The 21,859-nt window shown below is 39.1% G+C and overlaps 1 long non-coding RNA gene across 3 annotated transcripts in view; it reads right to left on the reverse strand.

Annotated features, from left to right (window-relative positions):
* The window catches only part of LOC103350916 (uncharacterized), a 171,463-nt gene that overhangs the window by 54,215 nt on the left and 95,389 nt on the right, over positions 1-21,859 (reverse strand). The gene's annotated exons all lie outside the window — the stretch shown is intronic.

Here is a 21,859-nt window from a genome sequence, read left to right on the forward strand (position 1 = left end):
GATTAACCAAGTGAGCCACGGTGCTGGCCCCCAAAATCTTTCATCATGAAGGACCCTGGCTCCCACCACTGGGCCCAGTCTCTTACCCACCACAGGCCACTCAGCTCCTCTGTGCCCAGAGCCTCTCAAATGCTCAGGTACTACAAAAGGATTTGTATGTTTGTTATAGACACTTAATTTACATACACGTGTCTAACAATTTAGCCACAGCCAGATAAAAACAAATGATCGAGAAAGAATGCCTTTAAAGAAAATTGAACTGTGAGAACTGGCACTGTGGTTCAGCAGGTTAAGCTGCTGTCTGCAGCGCCAGCATCCCATATGGGCATCAGTTTGAGTCCCAGCTGCTCCACTTTCGATCCAGCTCTCTGCTAATGTGCCTGGGAAAGCAGTGAAGGATGGCCCACGTGCTTGGGGCCCTGCACCCACGTGGGAGACCTGGATGAGGTTCCTGGCTCCAGCCTCCAGCCCTGGTTCTTGCAGACACTTGGGAGGAATGAACCAGTAGATGGAAGATGGAAGATGGAAGATCTCTCTCTCTCTCTCACACACACACACACAAACACACACACACACTGTAACTCTATCAAATAAATGAATATTTTTAAAAAGAAAATTAAACTACATAATCTTTCCTATACAATTATTGCACAATGTAAAAGAATATTTTCACAAACATTACTGATAGTGTGTCCCTCAGATGCTGACCACAGTGAACTATTTAAAAACAGAATTCAAGTTCTCTGTATGTGTGTATGTGTGTTTTGTTTGCCTCAGGTTTGTCCTTCCCTCACTAAATTGTCATAAATATCCACTTACATTGCCTGAAGTTACGAAGTGAACATGCGTGCACATACACACACCATACAATGTTTCAGTTACTTCAAAACTCCTTGAAGAAAGCAGTAATCTTTGGAAATTGCTTAGCATGTGTCAAACTTAGCTAGGCCTTGTCTCATAACTGAGAAATCTTATGGAAGGGCTTAGTTTCCAAGGTGAAAAGGATGCTGATCCCTGTGAACCAGAGGTTACTTAATAGATCCCAGCATGTGTCCATCAGGAAAGAAAAGGTAAGACAGTTGGGCTTCCTGGGTGACAGCTGCTCCCATGACAGCTTCATGGGGACTACCACAGCTGCCAATAGCGAGGCCTGTGGATTCGGTTCCAGAACGAATGCTTCATGAAAAACAATATGCTCTACAATGTTTATAGTGTGGCTTGCATATCCTTTGATAGACCACCTGCCCTCTCCAATCTCTACCCCTCCTCTCACACACTCCATGGCTCCTCATGACTAAAGGAAGAAGAAAATGGGAATAACTGATAGTTTCTTCCTTTGTGTTTGGCAAAACTTTGAGGGAAATAAAATGTCTGAGATTGTAATGCAGATCAAAGAAAACTGGGAAGCTTTTGCCTGAATGGAAAGAGAGACTCTTAGCACAGACCTGTCTCACTGAAAACTCTCCTGGGATTATCTAGGGAGACACCTGGCCTGGGAAACAGAGGAGAGCAACACAGCTGGCCTTGCCCATTCCATCTCTGGCTTCAGGGGAGATGACCAATTGGTCTGGACACATCTCTGCCTGAGCAACTAAGTCAGAGCCAATGTATTCTATTTGATACTGTGTTTTTTTAACCTTACAATAGTGTTTTACTAGGGGACAGTGGGTAAAGAAGTAAAGCCTAGATAATTTGGACACTGAAATTAAATGAGGTTTTCTCAAAAGCAACTTGTCAAGTAATTAAACACATGGATTGACTGAAGTCCTTGGCCTTCTGGCTGATGGCAGGTAGAGTTTGGGGTGTAAGTAGAAGGTTAATTATGTGAATTTTATCTAATTTGTCTAAAAGACATTTTCATAACTTAATTAGATGTTAATAAAAAGTGATGCTATAATGAATTCCTTAGTAGTATGAACATATAGAAAATGAAACAAGCCAAAAATATTCAATACGCACACACACAGTAAAAATTACTGACAGTTTACAACTCTTAAAAAATATCAACGTTGCTCAGGGCCTCCTTACCAATCTGTTTGCATTCAATATTGATAATAAGTTCTTCATTTCCTGGGGCAGACCAGAGTTTTGCAATTTGGTAGAGTTTATTTGGTACCCTCAGAGCAATGAATAAAACATCTCTGAATAATGCCCTAATAATGATTTAAGGACAGAAAACAGTGTTTCCAAAAAAAAACATACACAGTCTTCCTACAGTGTGTTGACCAACCAGAAGGTACACTCAGTGTGTACACAGTTAGCAGATGGTGGGGATTTCGCATAGTCCTGCTTTCCACTTCTGTCTTCTCCCTCAGGAATCCTGATCTTATTCTTAGTCCTTCTCCCTCCTCATCCCAGTAGCAACCTAAACTTCTCCATCTCCAGGAGTTTCTCTCAGACTTCCTTCTAGATAAGACCTCCTTTATATTACAGAAATTTTTGCTCATGTTAAATACATTTCTTCTCATCCTTCAACATGCATGGATTTCCTCATCCTCAGAATTTCGCTCCTTGAACTTTGGTTCTCTGCCTACAATTGCACTCTTCTCTCACTACTACCTGACCTGAACACATGTTTTCTGAGGATATCAGGAAAAGAACCAGATATATGGATTTTAAAGTTTAAAATCATAATACAAAATGTTTCAGGAAGAAATACCTTATTTGACTCTACAGCATATAGAATTACCTCTTTAATTTTTTTTATTTTTTTTTACTTGAAATACAGAGCCAGAAAGCCATTAACTTCCCATGCAGGACCTCTGTCCTCAAGTTGTATTATGAGAGTTAAAAGTAAAAATTGTTCTCAAAGATCTTTTTCACTTTAGTTTATTAAGTGGAGGACATTCTTATGTCTCATAAGTTTTAGTTATGCCTAAGTGTCCAATTCCACTGCTTGTTTTCTTACGTGCTTCCTTAATTAATGATAAAACTTGTTCTCAAAGACTTAGTTTCTTTTAATGTTTTAAGTGGAGGCTATTCTTATATCTCATATGTTATAGTTATGTCTAAATGTTCACAAAAGATGTTTCATTCTTTGGTGCTTCTTGAAAGTTAATTAAATTTCTCAAAAAAAAAAAAAAAAGAAGTGAAATTAACTTGAAGATGCAATGGCCGTGAATAGCCCTTGTATGGACTGTTGAGGAACAAGAACAGGTTTTGTGTGTGTGTGTGTGTGTGTGTGTGTGTGTGTGTGTGTGAGGAGTGTTGAACTCTTCATTTAGTATAGAGTTGGTCTTCTACGTATCAATTTAATTGAAAGTGAATCTTAGTGGAGAATGGGACTGGGAATGGGACAGGGAGGGGGAGTGGTGGGAATGTGGGTGGGATTACAGGTATGGTGGGAAGAATAACTATATTCCTAAAGTTGTATTTATGAAAATGCATGAAGTTTGTATTCCTTAAATTAAAAAGTTCTTTGAGAAAAAAGTAAAAATCATTGACTTAAAGAAAATCACTTTACCAGAAAAAGTGGGATTTATCCTTGGTAGGCAGTGATGGTTCAATATCTGAAAATCAATAAATGTGATACATCACATAATAAACTGAAGAACAAAATCCATATGATTATCTCAATAGATGCAAAGAAAAATTTAATAAAATACAACATCCATTTATGATGAAATACTTAAATAAATTTGGTATAAAAGGAACATTCTTCAACACAATCAAGGAAATATCTGACAAACTCATGGCCAGCATCCCACTGAATGGAAAACAATTGTAAGCATTCCCATTAAGATCCAGAACCAGTCAAGGATGCCCACTCTCACCATTGCTCTTTAATATAGTCTTGAAATTTTTAGCCAGTGCCCTTAGGCAAGAAAAATAAATCCAAGGGTTACAAATAAGGAAGGAGGAAGTCAAATGTTCCCTATTTGCAGATGACATGATTCTATATATAAGAGACCCAAAAGACTCCATGAATGTACTAATGGAACTCAAAAGAGTTTGATAAAGTAGGATATAAAATCTACACATAATATCAATATCATTTATATACACAAATAATGCCAGGCTAAGAAAGAACTTCTAAGATCAATCCTATTCACAATACATACAAAAAAGTTAAATACCTTGGAATAAATCTAACCAGGGATGATGTCAAAGATCTCTTCAGTGAAAATTATAGAGCATTAAACAAAGAAATAGAAGATATAAAAAAGTGGAAAAATCTTCCATTGTTCATGGACTGGAAGAATCAATATCATCAAATTGTCCATACTACAGAAAGCAATTTATAGATTCAATGTGATCCCAAAATACCAACAACATTCTAATATCTAGAAAAAAAAATGATGCTAAAGTTCATATGGAAACATAAGAGTCCTCAAATAGCTAAAGCAATGCTAAACAACAAAAACGAAGCTAGAGGTATCACAAAACCACATCTTAAGATATACTATAGGGCAGTTATAATCAAAACAGCCTGGTACAGGCACAGAAACAGACAGGTAAGCACATGGAACAGAATAGAAACTCCAAAAATCAATCCATGCATCTACAACCAACTTATCTTTGAAAAAGGAGCAAAAATCAGTCCCTGGATCCAACACAGTCTCTTCAACAATTTGCCACTGGGAAAACTGTATCACCACACACAAAAGTATGAAGCATAACCCCAACTTACACTTTACACAAAAATCCACTCAAAATGAATCAAAGACCTAAATCTACAACCCAATATCATCAAACAACAAATATTGGTGAGGAGGTGGGAAAAGGATCCCCTAATCCACTGTTGGTGGGAATGTAATCTGTTCTATCCACTGTGGAAGACAGTATGGAGATATCTCAGAAATCTGAATACAGACCTACCATATGACCCAGCCATCCCACTCCTGGGAATTTATCCAAAGGAAATGAACATGTGTACCACCATGCTCATTTCAGCTCTATTTACAATAGTTAAGATATGATGTCAACCTAGGTGTTCATCAACTGAAGATTGGATAAAGAAATTATGGTATATATACACTATGGAATAAGACACAGTGGTCAAAAAAATGAAATCCAGTGATTTGCAATAAAACTGACACAACTGGAAATCATTATACTCAGTGAAATAAGCCAGTCCAAAAAGACAAATACCATATGGTCTCTCTGATTTATGATAACTATTAGAGTATCTAAAAGGTAATCCATAGAAGACAAACTGACATCTTGAGATGTAATGGTTTTGAACAGCCCTTATCCTGACTGTTGAGGAACAATGTTTGTCTGGTTTGATTTTGTACTTTTTTTCTTTTTTATTCATACTATTCAGTGAACACTCTACTTAGTGTAGGGTTAATCTTATGAGTAGAAAATTAACTGAAAATAGATCTTTCTAAAAAATAAGAACAGGAATAAGAGAGGAAGGAGGAAGGAGGGTCAGAGTATGGGTGGGAGGGAACTGGGGGGAAAGAATCACCATGTTTATTTGTATATATTAAATGCATGAAGTTTGTATTCCTTGAATAAAATAAAATAAAATTTAAAAATAATAAAAAAGAAAAGGAAGGCAGGCAGGCAGGCAGGCAGGAAGGAAGGAAGGAAGGAGGAGGGAGGGAGGGATTGAGGGAGGGAAATGAAGAGAAGAAAGAGAAACAAAGAAGGAAAGAGAAAAAGAGTAAAAGAAAGAGAAAAAGAGAGAGAGGGAAAGAAAGAGAGAGACAGAGAGACGGACGGAAAGAAAGAAAGAAAGAAAGAAAGAAAGAAAGAAAGAAAGAAAGAAAGAAAGAAAGAAAGAAAGAAAGAAAGAAAGAAAATAAATCTTCCATCCACTGGCTCACACCCCAAATGACAAAAATAGCTGGGGATGGGCCAGGCAAAAGCCAGGAGCTTGTTCCAGGCCTCCTCCATGGGTGTAGGGTCCTAAGCACTTTGTCCATTCTGATGCTTTTCCAGGTTCATTAGCAGGGAGCTAGATAGGATTGGAGCATCCAGGATTCAAATCAGTGCCCATATGGGATGTTGATGCTGTAGGAGGTAGCTTAACCCACTATGCCACAAAACCAGCCCACAAAATGAATTTTTACATTACTAATTTTCCTACAGTCTTTCCTTAATATTGTGTTTCTTTATTCTTCTCTCTTGTCATCCTTATGTTTTACTTCTATAGTATATGAACAAATTCTAGAATTTTTTTGGTAGATTGAAAAACTGACACCACATGCCTCCTATCTTTTTATCCACACTTCTTTCCAAAATGATATTTGCAGTTTGTCCAGTGAATGGTTAGACTCCGTGTCTCTTCCTCTTGAATCCAGACTTAGCCATTATCTTTCCTTAGCCATTGGGATGATAGCAAATGCAAGTAGGGACTTAAAATCTTGAGATTGCCATGTGAGATGTCCAAATAGATCATGTATAATGATCAAATCAGGTCAATTAGCATTTCCATCACTTTAAATATTATTTTTGCCTATATATTCAAAATTCTTTCTTCCAACTATTTTGAAATATACAATACACTATTATTAACTAAAGAACCCAAGAACTTATTTCTTTTATCCAACTTAACACTGAATCCACTTGCCAACCTCTTCCCTTTCCTGCCTACCTCCCCATACTCAGTCTCTGGTAACCTTTATTCTATTCTCAATATCTACGTGATCAGCTTTTTTAGATTCCCATCATTGTAATATGCATGCATGTATCAAACATCACATTGTACCTCACAAATATGTACAATTACTGTCAATCAAAAATAAAAATAAAACAAGGATGAAAAAAAGCCTGATGAGACATCACAAGGAACAAGAATAACCTATCCAAGCTAAGACTCCCACTCTTCCAAATAAAACAGTCTACTAAACGCCATACTAGTGAAGGAGAACATTGTTGACTACTCAGCACCCACTAAGCTAGCCTATGCTAGAAGAACCACTGAGGCAAATCCACAAAATTATAAGGAATAAGATTATTTATTATTTGAAGCTACTAAGTTTTGTAATGCACTGTTATGCAAAAGTTAACCGAGGCAGTCATCTTTTGTTTTGTTTTTATTTCCTCTGAGATAGTCACCCTACCAGAAATATCATTATGTTTATTGATCTAATTAACATTTATGTAGTTCCTCAAACTGCACAGTAAGAGGTTTTCTATCACACAAGTACAGCCATACCCTAGACATTAGACTGAATCCCGATTGCATTTGTGACATAAATCCTAAAGCACTATGCACATGCCCAGCATGAAGTTTATCATGCCATTACCTTTCACCTGATTTGGGGTCTCTGCTTCTCCAAGCTCCTGGTTTGTTGCCCTTGTATCATAACTTGTTTAAATTCATCTAAGTGTTTTAGAGGAGCATATTTGTCATGGCAGTTAATAAACTGCTTGAGACAACTGCATCACCTATCAGAGTTCCTAGGTGGGAAAACTGTGTTTAAGATCCTTAGAGGGGCCAGTGCTGTGGCGCAGGTTAATCCTCCACCTGTGGTACCAATATCCCATATAGGTGCCAGTTAGGGTCCCAGCTGCTCCACTCCCATTCCAGCTCTCTGTTATGGCCTGGGAAAGCAGAAGATGGCTCAAGCACTTGGGATTTTGCTCCCACATGGGAGAATCAGAAAAAGCTCCTGGTTCCTGGCTTCTGATCAGCCCAGCTCCAGCTGTTGTGACCATTTGTGGAGTGAACCAGAGGATGAAAGACGATTCTCTCAGTCTCTCCCTTTCACTGTCTGTAACTCTACCTCTCAAATAAATAAAATAGAATCTTAAAAAAAAAGATCCATGGAATACTATCAAAGCACAGAACAGTTGAGTCTTAGGAGTTCCTGTAGGTATGAAACAAGAAAATACAAAGAATGGCCTAGAAAACCTATTCAGTGAAATAACAGCAGAAAATTTCCCCAATTTGGAGAAGGATATGGGCGTTCAAATAGGAAGCACACAGAACCCAAAACACACATGATCAAAAAAGATCCTCACATGTCTCATTATAAACTATCAAAAGCCAAACACAGGGCCTGGCATTGTACTGTAGTGTATAAAGCCACTGTTTACAGTGCTGGCATCCCATATGGGTGCAGGTTCAAGGACAGGAACTCCACTTCCAATCTAGTTCCTTGCTAGTGCACCTGGGAAAAGTTGTGCAAGATGGCCCAAATGCTTGGGACCCTACCACCTACGTGGGAGACCCGGAGAAGTTTCTGGCTCCTGTCCTCAACCTGGCCCAGGCCTGGCCATTGCAGCCGTCTTGGGGGTGAACCTGCAGAATGGAAGACTGATATCTCTCTCTCTCTCTCTGTCTTCCCTCTGACTCTCCTAGAAAAAATATTTTTAACAAAAGTTAAATATAAATAGAGTATACTAAAATTTGCAAGAGAGAAATGTCCTATCACCTTTAAAGTATCTTCTATCAAATTCAGTGTAGATTTCTCAACAGAACCATAGATATGGAAGAAAATAAAGAGATATAGCCCAAGTGCTGGAAAAAAAATTGCTCACACAGAATACTATACTTAGCAAAGTTTTCATTCATAAATGAAGGTGAAATAAAGACCTTCCAAAGAAAATATTCAGAGAATTTGTCATCACCCAGCCAACCTTACAAATGATACTTAAGGATGTACTCCACAGAGAAACAGAAAAAGATATTTAGCATCATGAAAGAATGTAAAGGCAGAAAAACCTCCTAGTAAGAGTACAAAAAAGATTCAAAACAAATAATATGAATATTTATAGAAAAATGGTAGGAACAACTCATTATCAATAAGAAACTTGAATATAAGTGGCCTAAATTCTCCAATTAAAATAAACAAGCTAGTTTAATGGATTAAAAACCACATACATTCTGCCCACAAGAAACATATTTCACCAGTCAAAATTCAAGCAGACTGAAAATGAAAGGGTGGAAAAACATATTCTATGCAAATAGAAATAAAAATCAACAAGAGTAGCTATTCATATCACACAAAAGAGACTAAGACAAAAATTGTTGAACGAGACAGAGGTCATTATGTAATGATTAGGGGATCAATTCAATAAGAAGGTATGACTATGTTAAATATGTATGTACCTAGTGCCTGGATTTATAAAACAAATGTTAATAGATCTAAAGGAAGACTTAAACTCCAATACAATAGCAGAGGGGGAACCCTGCACCCCATTTTCATCAACAGACAGATCAGCCTGATAAAATACCAACAAAGTAACAATAGAGAAAATATTCACAATTGATTAAGTGGACATAATATCTACAGAATAGTCACATAACATCTACAGAATACACATTCTTTTCCTCAGTGTATGGAACATTCTTTAAGATAGACCACATGGTAGGTCATAAAAGAAAAACTCAACAAACTCAAAAAACTATTATCCTATCATGTAACTTTTCTGACCACAATGGAATGAATCTTGAAATTAACAAGCAAAGAAACTATAGAAAACATGCAAATACATGATGGAGACTGAACAACAAGCTCCTGATTGAGCAATGTGTTGTAGAAGAAACCAAAAGGGAAGCCAAAAACTCTTTGTAATAAATGAAAATGAAAGCACACTAAATTAAAACTTAAGGGATATAGCAAAAGCAGTAATAAGAGGAAATTTTGTAGCAATAAGTGCCTACATCAAAAAATTGCAAAGGTATCAAATAAATGACATAAAAATTTATCTCAAGGACCCACGGAAATGGGAACTAACCCAAAATTAGTAAAAGGAAATAAATAAAATTAAAACAAAATACAAAAGAAAATTATGCAAATGATAAATGAAATGAAGAGCTGGATTTTGAAAAAAATAAACTCATTTGATAACTGATTGGACCAGCTAGGCAAAAAAAAAGTGAGAAGATTCAAATTAACAAAATCTAAAATTGAAAAGGAGATATTATAACTGATACCACAAACATACAAAGAATGATTGGGAATTATTACAAAAAGCTCTATACCAACAAACTGCAAAATATAGAAGAAATGGATAGATTTATAGAAACATATAATTTACCAAAATTAAGGGACAAAGACATAGAATATGTGAATAGACTAATAACCAACACTGAGATTGAATTAGTAATAAAATACCTTCTAACAAAGCAAATCCCAGGACCAGATGGCTTCACTGATGAAATCTGCCAATCTTTTAAGGAAAAACTAACACAAATTCTTCTTAAATTATTCAAAACAACTAAAAGAGAGACAACTCTTCCAAACTAATTCTGAGGATATTATTACCTTAACTCCCAAATCAGAGAACTATATAACAACAACAAAAAATTACAGTCCAATATCCCTGATGAACATAAATGCAGAAGTCCTCAACAAAATACTAGCAAATTGAATACAACAACACATCAAAATTTACCTATCCAGACCAACTGGGATTTATGCCAGGGTTGCAATGATGTTTCAACATATGCATATCAGGGCCAGCACGGTAGCGTAGCAAGTAAAGCTGCCACCTGTGGTGCCGTCATCACATTTGGGTGCTGATTTGTGTCCCAGCTGCTACACTTCCAATCCAGCTCTCTGCCATGGCCTGGGAAAGCAGTGGAAGATGGCCCAAGTGCTTGGGCCCCTGCACCCATGTGGGAGACCTGGAAGAAGCTCATGGATGCTGGCTTCACATCAGCATAGCTCCAGCCATTGTGGCCAACTGAGGATTGAACCAGCAGATGGAAGACCTCTCTCTCTTTCTCTCTCTCTCTACCTCTACCTCTCTACCTCTCTACCTCTCTACACCTCTCTACCTCTCCTCTCTGTGTAACTGACTTTCAAATAATAAATCAATCTTTAAAATAACATATGCATATCAATAAATGTGATTTGTCACATAAACAAAATGAAGGATAAAAAACTTATGATTATCTCAAAATACAGATGAAGCACTTAATAAAATGCAACGTCTTTTCATGATAAAAAAAGTTTAAAAATTTTGTATAGAGTGAACATATCGCAACACACGTAAGGGAATATATGACAAAACCACAGCCATCATCAAACAGGAAAATCTGGAAGCATTTCCACTAAAATCTAGAACCAAAGATGTCCACTCTCACCATTATTATTCAATATACTTTTATAAGTTTTAGCCAGAGCCATTAGGCAAGAAAAAAATATCAAACAAATATAAATTTGAAAGGAGGAGATAAAATTACCCCTGTTTGCAGATGATATGATCCTTTATATAGGAGAACCAAAATATTCCACAGAGAGACTATTATAACTGATAAGAGAATACAGCAAAGTAGCAGGATAAAAAAGTCAACACACAAAACTCAATAGCATTATTATACACCAACAATCTTCTGGCTGAGATAAATTCTAAGAACAATCTCATTCAAAATAGCTACAAAAAAATTAAATACTCTGTGATAAATTTAACCAAGGAAATGAAAGATCTCTACAATGAAAATTACAAAAAAGTAAAGAAAATATAGAAGGAGAAATCAAAAAATGGGAAAATATTCCATGTTCATATGTTGGAAGAATTAATATCAAAATGTCCATACTACCCAAAGCAATATAGATTCAATGTAATCACAACCAAAATACCAAGGACATTCTTCACAGGTCTAGAAAAAATCCCAAAATTCATATAGAACTACAAAAGACCCAAATAGTCCTAACAGTTTCAAACATTAAAAACAAAGTTAGAGGCACCACAATACCATATTTTAAGACATACTACTATAAAGTTGCTATAATCAGCTATAATCAATATGTCCTGTAGTGGTACAAAAACTGATGTATAGACCAATGAAAAAAATTAGAGACCACAGAAAATCCATGCAGCTATAACCAACTAACATTTGACAAATGAACTGAAAATCATTTCCTGGAGAAAGGACAATCTCTTCAACAAATGATGTTGGAAAAAAATTGGTTTACCAGAGGCAGAAGATTGAAACAAGACCCCTACTTTATACGCTATACTAAATCAACACACAATGGATCAAGGATCTAAACTTAAGGCATGAAACCATCAAATTACTAGAGGAAAACATAGGAGAAATGTTTCTAGATATTGGCCTGGGCAAAGACTTCTTGAACAAATCCTGGAAGCACAGGCAAAAAAGTACAGACACAAATGGGATTACATCAACCTAAGAAGCTTCTTCACAGCAGAAGAGGCAACCAATAAAATGGTAGAAAATATTTGCAAACTATGTATCAGTAAAGGATATATATCCAGCATATATAAGGGACTCAAGAAACTCAATAACAAAATAAACAATACAGATAAGAAATGGGCAAAGGACATGAACAGGCATTTTTCAAAGGATGAATAACAAGTGGCCAACAGACACAAGAGACAAAAAAATCAACACACAAAACTCAATAGCATTCTTATACACCAATAATCTTCTGGCTGAGAAATAAATTCTAAAACCAGTCTCATTTAAAATAGCTTCAAAAAATTTAAATATTTTGTGATAAACTTAACCAAGGATATGAAAGATCTCTACAATGAAAATTACAAAATGGTAAAGGACTACTAGTCATCAGGACCACTAGCCATCAGGGAAATGCAAATAATTGAGGTATCACCTCAACCCTGATTAGAATTTTTATCTAAAATCAAAAGATAACAAATTCTGGTGAGGACATGGAGAAAAAGTTACTCTAATACATTGTATGATGCAACCTAGTATAAGCCTCATGGAAGACAGAACAGAGAGTCCTCAAAAAATAATATATATATATATATATATATATATCATACACACACACACACACACACACATACACATACCATATGACCCATCTATGCTATTCTGGGAATATATTCAAAAGAAATGAAATCAACATATGAGTTACCTGTAGTCCCATGTTTATAGCAGCTCAGTTCACAAATGCTAAGCTATGGAATAAATCTGGATGCTCATCTAAATGACTGGATGAAGAAATGTGGTATATATATATATATATACACACACACACACACACACACACACACACAATGGAATATTTCTAAGCCATAAAAAAGAATGAAATCCTGACATTTGCTTCAAGTGGGATGCAACTGAAGAACATCATGCTAAGTGAAATAAGCCATATTAAAAAAGGCAAATATCACATATTATTTCTGGTAGTTAATATATAGACAGAATATAAAAATTGTGTGGGTGTTGTATCATTTGATATATACTTATCAATATTGTTCAACTGAATCATACCATGTAAATGACAATATTCTTTTCCATGTCAAAAAAAAGTGGGGCATACTGAGGATTCTTGGGATACTACTATTACTGTTTTGTTCTGAATTTGGGTAATGATTATAAGGATTATCAGAGGACAAAAAAAGTATTCATATGTACACTTATGTGCATTTCTTGTTATGTATACTGTGTTCCAATAAAATATTTTAAAACAAATAAAAAATACACACCCTGGGAGACAGCAGTTGGTGGCATAAGTACTTGGGTCCCTGACGCCTACATATAAGACCCAAAATGTATTCAGGGCTCCTAGCTTCAGCCTGGCTCATTCTTGTCTTTTGTAGGCACTTGGGTAGTGAACCAGTGGATGAAAGAGCTCATTCTCTGTCATTACATGTAATATGCAATTTTACATGTTTTTAATTTTATATATAATTTAAAAATAAACAATTTTTAAAATGTTTTAAACACTTCTCTTTGTCAAGGACTGTGTACAAGGAGTAGTGACACAAACAGGAGTAAGAAAGAGCCTTGCAATGGGGAAGGTACTGTGTCTCAGGGAAGCAAGTAAACTAAGAGACAAAATTGGGGAAGAATTACCTGGTAGGAAGTGATATTTACCTGGTACTTCAGTTCTTCACCAGCAGTTGCCTGCCAGTTTGCAGGAGATCATGTTTCCCATCTCAGCACACCAGGCTGCTCTACCACTGAAACTGCTCTTTTGCCTTCTCCAGCTGCTAATCTGCCTGCCTGAGCCACCACTAATTGTCCTCTGAATTTTCAAAATCACAAACCTTCCTCTGTCCCCATAGGACAGAATCCCTGGGTCTCAGTTCATTTTTGCCTCTGGCTGGGTATCTATCTCACCTGAGATATGACCTGCAATGGCCACTTAACCCCATTTGCTTGCCTGGATAGCTGATTGCTTCATTGTACTGATGACCCTGGTCCTGTGTCAGCTGATGAAAGAATTTAACTGTTTATCTTGTGTCATCAGGTCTCCTCTTGATGCTGCTTGTCAATATAAATTTGCGACTTTTAAAAACTTCCTATTGTTACCATACTTGGTGCTCTTACTAATTTATTCCCTTTGTTTGCTTTTTCCCATTCTCTTCATTCCATTCCACTGCTTTCCACCTGTATAAAAACATTTATCTTCTTCTACTTCAAAGGTCTAGCTTGGCTGGTTTTGAGAGGCAGCTGGTTAAGCCATTGCCTGGGATGCCAACATCACATATGGATGTCAGTTCAAGTCCTAGTTGCTCCACTTCTGATCCAGCTCCCTGGCTAATGTGCCTACAAAAGCAGCAGAAGTTAGCCCACATCCTTGGACCCCTACCACACACATGGGAGTTCCTGGCTCCTGGCTTCAACCTGGCCCAGCCCTGGCTGTTGTGTCCATTTGGGTAGTGAACCAGCGGGTGGGAAATCTCTGTCTCTCCCTCTCTCTGTGACTCTGCGTTTTGAATAAATAAATAAATATTTCAAAAATCAGAGAGATATTTTCCATCTGCTGGTACACTGCCCAAAAGTCTACAATAGCAACAGATGGGCCGGGCCAAATCGAGGAGCCTGGAACTCCATAATGGTCTCCCACATGGGATAGGGGTCCAAGTACTTGAGCCATCATTTGCTGCCTCCAGAATGCATTAGCAGTAAGCTAGATGAGATGCAAAGTCGTCAGGATTCAAACCAGCACCCAAAAATGGGAGGCAGGCATGGACGTAACCCACTGTGCCACAACACATGCCCTTTCTAATGTAACAAGCTACAGGATAACGAGTGGATCAGTAGAAATTATTATAGAAAACGAATTACTGTTGAAAATAGAATCCTGGCCGGCGCCACGGCTCACTAGGCTAATCCTCCGCCTACCGGCGCCGGCACACCGGGTTCTAGTCCCGGTCGGGACTCTGGATTCTGTCCCGGTTGCCCCTCTTCCAGGCCAGCTCTCTGCTGTGGCCAGGGAGTGCAGTGGAGGATGGCCCAAGTGCTTGGGCCCTACACCCCATGGGAGACCAGGAAAAGCACCTGGCTCCTAGCTCCTGCCATCGGATCAGCGCGGTGCACTGGCCGCAGCGGCCATTGGAGGGTGAACCAACGGCAAAGGAAGACCTTTCTCTCTGTCTCTCTCTCTCACTGTCCACTCTGCCTGTAAAAAAAAAAAAAAAGAAAAGAAAAAGAAAGAAAGAAAGAAAATAGACCCTAACATGAATCAGGAAAAGGAATGATTGAATCAGTCTACATTAATCAAAATAATTTCCCAGAATATACGTACAAGAGAACTGATAGGGGATAAGGCAGGTAGCTAAATTAGGGCCAGGAGCTGGAAGCCGTACCTCCCCTTCCCTATGGAATGTTATCCGCCTGTCAGTCAAATAACCCCTTTTCCAAGATGAATCTCCCTTCACCTAAGACCTAAGAGAGGTACCTATAACTACTCCCCTTTCAACCTACTAAGAGGCCATAACTGGGAAGGGATGGCTTCCTGCCACCTTGCAACCCACACAAACGCACAAAGATGAGACAGGGTGCTGAGGCATCGTCTGTCTACTTCCCTCCCCCACCCTTTTCCCTTCCTGGCCCACTCTATTCCTGAACATGGCTCTTGTGTGTGTGTGTGTGTGTGTGTGTTCCTCACCTTTTAAATAAGCATTATCAATTTTTGCCTGTATTTAGAATGCTTCTCTAGGTAAATGGCAAGGACTCAGAATAAGAATTCAGATCCCACCTTGCCCACAACAGAATAATTATAAGGAACACTTTCCTGTTTTCTACATAACAAGATGTAAGAGATTCATTATATCTCAATGACAAATTGCTTTGGAAATGTTTCAAAAGATAATTAGCGGGCAGGGCAAGAATTGGATATTCAGTTTATGTTATTACCACCTTTAGCCTTTGTGGTGAAACTATGGAACAAACAATTATGAACTCACTGCCCCAGATTCTCTTAATCCTTTTCCTCCAGGGTAGCCTAATTAAGGCAGAAGTGGTAAACAAAGCCCTGATGACAAACCTGAGTATCTTCTACCAGAACACACAAAGAATGAAAAGATCTGGGCAAGTAATTGGCAGCGGCTCCCCTGTAGGCTCCAGCATCCTGATAGTGAGTACCTTAGCGGGCAGCAGGTAATGCCTCCAGGAGCTGAGTTCATACCACCCCTGCAACAAACAGTTCCAGGCTCCTGACTTGCCTGATCCAGCACCAACCCTTGCAGGCATTTGGAGAATAAACCAGTAGATGAAAGATCTGTGTGTGTGTGTGTGTGTGTGTGTCTTTAAAATAAGTTGACAATTTTTAAAAAGCTTTCTTCTACCTCTTCAAAATAAATTAAAACATCCAACATCTGCTAAAAGCCAGGCTGTTGAGAATCTGCAAACAACTCTGAGGAGACACTGAACTCCTGTTCAGAACTCAGAGACTATTCTACTGGGGTTCCCTATGACCTTGAAACTCCATCATTAATCACTGTTAACCTACATAGCCTCATTTTTCTCATAGTAGCAAGTCTAAGTAACACAAAAACTTCCCCTAAAGGCAAATCCTAAGGCTTCTCATTAAAATGAGAATGCTTACCCAAAACAGGAATGGAGTGTCTGTAATTTTGCATGAAATAGCAGTGTTTCTGAAACAACTGAGGTACTACCAATTAAGTCACTACTGGGCTATATTTAATAATTTCATATGCTAAATGTAGCCTAAGTTCTCCTAAAGCCAATTTAAATTGATAAGCAAAAAAAAAAAATTTCAGGGATAGAAATGACTGATATTTGCAACTGTTGATGCTAGTTACATAAAAAGTTTTCCAGACCTTGGGCATTGACTATACATGAGTCAAGAGAAAGAAAAAATACAATATTATTACTGTTACTGGAAGAAGTCGAGTCAGTGTTAGTGTAAAGACAGCAAGTTTGGTTCCTGGAATAAAGCAGATGTTAGCTGTCCTTGAGAAAGCTGACGTCGTTGACCTGAATTTCACTATGATACCCAGTGACTGCTCACTTACTGCCACTGTTTCCCTGAGTTCTGTGTATCTGTCCTCTGTAGCACACATTTACTAGCTGTGCTCAACTTGAGCAGTTCCATAAGAAAGGTTTAGGATGTGCTGATGATGTGGAGATTCTCAGGACAAGATCAAACCAGATTTCTGCCATATTTCTAGCTTCATACTTACCAGATTTCTCTTTCTATCTCATCACCCATCTTTCCTCTCTGAAGCAAATGAGAAGCTTTCTCCCATTACCATGGGCTGATAAACTCCATGCATACCCAAGTGACAGTTTCCCATGTTTTACTCTAAGTACTCATCAAACATACAAAGTTTTTACAAACATACAAAGTTCCTTCCCTAAGTGAATATTGGTACGAAAAAAGCATATTTATTCAATTTCATAGCATGTATATTTTCATCTTTATTAAGTCTTGAAATTTCAGTTAATTCTATATTTTCTTCACTTTTACTATAGTTGATACTACTGTTAGTAGTAACATCATCACTTCAACTATTCAACATTTCAGTGAACTTTTTGATTGACAAAACATTTCAAAGGTTACAAAACACTTTCCGTGATCTTTGTCTTGTTTGCTCCTCACAAGATCCTGTGAGGGAGTTTGGGTTATCATTGTCTATAAGTCATGGAAGAGGAGCCTCAGGGTCACCAGGCCATGTGACCTTAGCCAAGGTCATAGTACTAGTTCATGTTGTTCCTGGGAAGGATAGGATGTAAGACTTCAGACTCACCCTGCATCAATGAATGTTCTGTATATGGGGTTATCAGTTAATCAACAGATATTACTTATATGATCCAAGACTCCAAGAGGAAGAAAGGACAATGGGCTTTAGTTTGCAGAAAGAAAATGTCAAGTGAAGAGAGCACCAGAAAGAGGCCTATGGGTGGATAGGAGAGAAGATGGTTATAATTAAGGAAATAGTTCTGCTAGTGGAAGAAACTAAAAGTAAGGTATTCCTCACTGATTTTCAAAAACATTCCATAAGAATCACATTGGGAACATCATGTCATTAACTCAAGTATAAGCACAGCGTGGAATAGGAATATACACACACATTAATATATGTGTATATACATATATATATATATGCATAAGAATATATCAGTAGCTCCAGATAAGAGGAGAAATAGAGATCATGAAACATAATATAGACTCCCTGTAATATGTAGAATACTTATATGGATGGCCATACACTATAACATTTTGGACAAAGACAAACCATACATAGGACAGTGGTCTCATCAAATTATAATGGAAATGAAAAATCTATCACTTATGCTTTATAACTGTTATAAAATAATAGTTCAACAAGTAACTAATGTGTTTGTGGTGATTGTGGGGAGCAACTCGGACTAGACTGTTACTGGAATTAAGACTTATTCTATGCATCTGCTCTCCCACAATATGGCGCTGAGAAGGGAGTAACAACTTCTACGCAGCTGCCTCTCGCCAACTTGAGTGATGACCTGCAGGAGCTGGTCCTGCTCCTGATTGGAGGAGAGCAGCATACTCGGCGTGTGGGTAGCAGAGTTGGGATTGGCGGAAGAGGACTATAAAGGAGGAGAGAGACAACATGCACCAGGAACATCTATCTGAAGGAACATCTGAGCAGCCCCCGAGAGAGCCAGCCGGCGGTGTGCCGCTCCCCCGCGGAAGTGGGGAAAGTGGCAGGGGGAACCACCCTTCCACGGAGGTGGAAGGGATGGTAGCCAACCCGGGAAGAACCAGCAGCAAACCCGGGGAGGGCCGAGCAGACAAAAGAACAGCGCAGGGTCCTGTGTCGTTCCTCCGTGAAGAGGGGGAGCGACAGGTGATGCTGGTGTAAACACACCTACTGTACTATCATGCATATAAAAGTATAGCACATACAATGATGTATAAGTACAGTACATGATACGTGATCATGATAATGATATTTACTATACTCTCATTATTCTGTTTTAAGTTTCAAAATGTATGTATTTTGTTGATTTGAAAGGGAGAGAGATAAAGAGAAAATAGAAAATAGAGAGAGAGATCTCACATTCACTGGTTTACTCTCCAAATGCCCACAACAGCTGGGACTGGCTCAAACTGCAGGCAGGAACTAAGAACTCAACCTGGGCATCCACATGGGTAACAGGGACCCAAGCTCTGGAACCATTACCTACAGCAGGAAGCTGGAATCGGGAGCAGAGCTAGGACCCAAAACCAGGCACTCTAATATGGAATATGGACATCACAAATATCATATTCACTGCTGCACTGAATGCCTGCCCCATCATGATTTTGAAGTATATTAGATTTACCGTAGAATGGTATGCTGTGTTCTACTAGCAACAGCCTCATATATTTTGCGTTTACTATTTTCATGACTGCTTCAAGAAGCCATGTTGAATGATTGACCTATACCATGTAGATGTTACAGATAGAGCAGTACATGCTCCCCAAAACTCAAGCAGATTTTTAAACACTTTAATGTTAATGATTGGTGGATTAAGGGTAGAGACCTAATCTACTTGTGGCAGCTAGGAGGTGGGTCTTGAATGAAGTGTTTAGGTCATTAAGGCTGTGTCTTAACAGGGTGGTTCTTTTTTTTTTTTCAGATTTACTTTATTTAATTTGAAAGGCAGTTACAAAGAGAAAGAGAGAGAGAGGTCTTCCATCCACTGCTCCCCACCCCTGCAAATGGCTGCAATGGCTGGGGCAGAGCCAGGTCGAACCCAGGAGCCAGGAGCTTCCTCTGGGTCTCTCACATGGATGTAGGGGCCTAAAGACTTGGGCCATTCTCAGCTACTTCCCCAAGTGCTTCAGCAGGGAGCTGGATCAGATGTAGAACAGCTGGGACTCAAATCAGCACTCACATGGGATGCAGGCATTGCACGTAGCACCTTAATCTGCTAGGCCATACTGCCAGCCCCGAGACAGTGGTTCTTGAGGGACATCCCTTTATCAGTTTGAGATCATGGTAAGCACAGGGTCTGTCTGCTTCCTGGCTTACATGTCATCATTGCTCTGCACACACTGTGAGCAGCCTCCACCAGACAATGTGGCTGCCTGACTGGGTACTGTATTATCCAAAGTGTACACCGAAATAAAAATTTTTATTTCCCAAAAGGCTGCTCTCAGGTATTTTCGTTCAAGTGATAAAAAGCTGACTAGGGAGCCAAGATGGCGGAATAGTGAGGGCGCGCACCGATAGTCCGGGAAAATTTAGTTTAATAAAAGGGGAGTTACGGTAGCCTCAAAAAAAAAAGAACCAGGAAAATATTGCAGACAAAACTCTTCTGGATCCAGTGGGCGTGAATCGGAGGACCTACTGGGAGAACAAGGTCGCCCACCGCGCGCGAAAGCTGAACCGCAGGACCGAGCCGCGGGACTGAGCCGCGGAAGCCGAGCCGCGGGACTGAGCTGCGCAAGCTGCAGGGTCTGCGCGCAAGTGCTCGAAGGGGAGTGCAACAGCGGGGAGACTTGGGAAGTCCAGGGCTCCGAGTCCACACATCAGCGCTGGAAGGGGAGCAGACCTGCGTGGAGAGCGTGGGAGCCCACAGTTCGGGACATCAGCGGCAGACTCAACACACCAGCGCTGGAACGCGAGGTGAGCCGAACCTCAATAACCCGAGACACCGGCAGGCAAGCGGAGAGAGGAGACTAGAGGGAACGACCCCCGGGGCGGGGGGGACTTCACCAAGCTAACTGGAAGAGAGAGAGAGGGAAAAAAAAAAAGGTGACTGGTATGGACACGGGTTTCTCTCTCTCCGCTCACCTCTCAAGGGCGAGCAAGACAAAGAGCAGGCACCATCTTGGACATACGTCATAAGCAGAGCGACCTCAGGTCTGCACCGGCCCTGAGCCTAGCAGTAAAACCTGACTCGGGGTGGGGCGAATTAACAGGAGATTAGGACTTAGTAAATTTATGGTGCTACTGAACTGAGACTGTGAAAAAAGAGACGGTGGGGGAGAGAACTCACGGAATTCACGTGAGCACTCTCCAGAGACGCTACAATTCCGTAACTTTGGCAACCCAGTGGGAGACTGAAGGAGAATTTGAGCCCACTCTAAGGGCCGAACAGATTCCCTGTGTGGTCCTTGGGAAAGAGCTTCTGATCTCTGGCTCCTGTGGGTATATCATTTGCCTGCTAACTACCTCCAACTTTGTTCAGCTGTGCAGAATAACTTCCCTGTTGAATCAAAAAAAAAAGAGAGAGAGAGAGAGAGAGAGAGAGGTTTACCACGCCTAACCTGGGAGTGTCACCTTTGGCACACCAAACAGAGCTCTCAGGCCACACCCATCTCAAGCCCTAAGGCTCCATCAAAAACAGATAGTCCACTTAATCTAGAGTCATAGTATAACAAGAAAAAGCACCACAGTGAAGAAACCAAATATCTCCAATATGACAAATAACAAACGCAAAAACCAAGGTAATAAAAACAAGGAAGTCACCATGAAGCCCTCAAATGAAAAAGACACCCCAATTCAAGATTATGAGGATGATGACATAGAAGAAATGCAAGAAGCAGATCTCAAAAAATTGATAAGAACATTAAGAAGTTCTCAAAAACAAATTCTTGAACTACAGAAATCCTTAATGGACAAGATAGAAAATCTCTCTCGTGAAAATGAAATATTAAGGAGGAATCAAAATGAAACGAAACAACTAGTACAACAGGAAACTGGGATAGTGACTGAAGTGAAGAATTCAATAGATCAAATGAAAAACACAATAGAGAGCCTTACAAACAGAATGGGAGAAGCAGAAGAGAGAATA

The sequence above is a fragment of the Oryctolagus cuniculus genome, chromosome 13 (genome assembly GCF_051225735.1).
Source record: "Oryctolagus cuniculus isolate XC-2025 breed Fujian yellow rabbit chromosome 13, ASM5122573v1, whole genome shotgun sequence".
In the NCBI taxonomy this organism is placed as follows: Eukaryota; Metazoa; Chordata; class Mammalia; order Lagomorpha; family Leporidae; genus Oryctolagus; species Oryctolagus cuniculus.